The following is a 2,500-nucleotide window of genomic DNA, read 5'->3' on the forward strand; positions in this document are numbered from 1 at the left end:
TTTTTTTTTTTTTATAAAAACTTTAAACTCGATTTGCGGCTAAACTAGAAGAGATAGAGCGATTCTAATTGTTTTTTATAATCATTAAAAAAAAAATTTTTTTTTTTTTTTTTTTTTTTATAAAAACTTTAAACTCGATTTGCGGCTAAACTAGAAGAGATAGAGCGATTCTAATTGTTTTTTTATAATCATTAAAAAAAAATTTTTTTTTTTTTTTTTTTTTTTTTTTTATAAAAACTTTAAACTCGATTTGCGGCTAAACTAGAAGAGATAGAGCGATTCTAATTGTTTTTTATAATCATTAAAAAAAAAATTTTTTTTTTTTTTTTTTTTTTTATAAAAACTTTAAACTCGATTTGCGGCTAAACTAGAAGAGATAGAGCGATTCTAATTGTTTTTTATAATCATTAAAAAAAAAATTTTTTTTTTTTTTTTTTTTTTATAAAAACTTTAAACTCGATTTGCGGCTAAACTAGAAGAGATAGAGCGATTCTAATTGTTTTTTATAATCATTAAAAAAAAAATTTTTTTTTTTTTTTTTTTTTTTTTTTTTATAAAAACTTTAAACTCGATTTGCGGCTAAACTAGAAGAGATAGAGCGATTCTAATTGTTTTTTATAATCATTAAAAAAAAAATTTTTTTTTTTTTTTTTTTTTTTTTATAAAAACTTTAAACTCGATTTGCGGCTAAACTAGAAGAGATAGAGCGATTCTAATTGTTTTTTATAATCATTAAAAAAAAAATTTTTTTTTTTTTTTTTTTTTTTTTTTTATAAAAACTTTAAACTCGATTTGCGGCTAAACTAGAAGAGATAGAGCGATTCTAATTGTTTTTTATAATCATTAAAAAAAAAATTTTTTTTTTTTTTTTTTTTTTTTATAAAACTTTAAACTCGATTTGCGGCTAAACTAGAAGAGATAGAGCGATTCTAATTGTTTTTTATAATCATTAAAAAAAAATTTTTTTTTTTTTTTTTTTTTTTTTTTTATAAAAACTTTAAACTCGATTTGCGGCTAAACTAGAAGAGATAGAGCGATTCTAATTGTTTTTTATAATCATTAAAAAAAAATTTTTTTTTTTTTTTTTTTTTTTATAAAACTTAAACTCGATTTGCGGCTAAACTAGAAGAGATAGAGCGATTCTAATTGTTTTTTATAATCATTAAAAAAAAAATTTTTTTTTTTTTTTTTTTTTTTTATAAAAACTTTTAACTCGATTTGCGGCTAAACTAGAAGAGATAGAGCGATTCTAATTGTTTTTTATAATCATTAAAAAAAAAATTTTTTTTTTTTTTTTTTTTTTTTTTATAAAACTTTAACTCGATTTGCGGCTAAACTAGAAGAGATAGAGCGATTCTAATTGTTTTTTATAATCATTAAAAAAAAAATTTTTTTTTTTTTTTTTTTTTTTTATAAAAACTTTAACTAATTTGCGGCTAAACTAGAAGAGATAGAGCGATTCTAATTGTTTTTTATAATCATTAAAAAAAAAAAATTTTTTTTTTTTTTTTTTTTTTTATAAAACTTTAAACTCGATTTGCGGCCTAAACTAGAAGAGATAGAGCGATTCTAATTGTTTTTTATAATCATTAAAAAAAAAATTTTTTTTTTTTTTTTTTTTTTTTTTTTATAAAAACTTTAAACTCGATTTGCGGCTAAACTAGAAGGGATAGAGCGATTCTAATTGTTTTTTATAATCATTAAAAAAAAAATTTTTTTTTTTTTTTTTTTTTTATAAAAACTTTAAACTCGATTTGCGGCTAAACTAGAAGAGATAGAGCGATTCTAATTGTTTTTTATAATCATTAAAAAAAAATTTTTTTTTTTTTTTTTTTTTTTTTTTATAAAAACTTTAAACTCGATTTGCGGCTAAACTAGAAGAGATAGAGCGATTCTAATTGTTTTTTATAATCATTTAAAAAAAATTTTTTTTTTTTTTTTTTTTTTTTTTTTTATAAAACTTTAAACTAATTTGCGGCTAAACTAGAAGAGATAGAGCGATTCTAATTGTTTTTTATAATCATTAAAAAAAAAATTTTTTTTTTTTTTTTTTTTTTTATTTTATAAAAACTTTAAACTCGATTTGCGGCTAAACTAGAAGAGATAGAGCGATTCTAATTGTTTTTTTATAATCATTAAAAAAAAAATTTTTTTTTTTTTTTTTTTTTTTTTATAAAAACTTTAAACTCGATTTGCGGCTAAACTAGAAGAGATAGAGCGATTCTAATTGTTTTTTATAATCATTAAAAAAAAAATTTTTTTTTTTTTTTTTTTTTTTTTTATAAAAACTTTAAACTCGATTTGCGGCTAAAACTAGAAGAGATAGAGCGATTCTAATTGTTTTTTATAATCATTAAAAAAAAATTTTTTTTTTTTTTTTTTTTTTTATAAAAAACTTTAAACTCGATTTGCGGCTAAACTAGAAGAGATAGAGCGATTCTAATTGTTTTTTATAATCATTAAAAAAAAAATTTTTTTTTTTTTTTTTTTTTTTTTTTAT

Source organism: Condylostylus longicornis, unplaced genomic scaffold, assembly GCF_029603195.1.
Source record: "Condylostylus longicornis isolate FDR11 unplaced genomic scaffold, ASM2960319v2 ptg000484l, whole genome shotgun sequence".
Lineage (NCBI taxonomy): Eukaryota > Metazoa > Arthropoda > Insecta > Diptera > Dolichopodidae > Condylostylus > Condylostylus longicornis.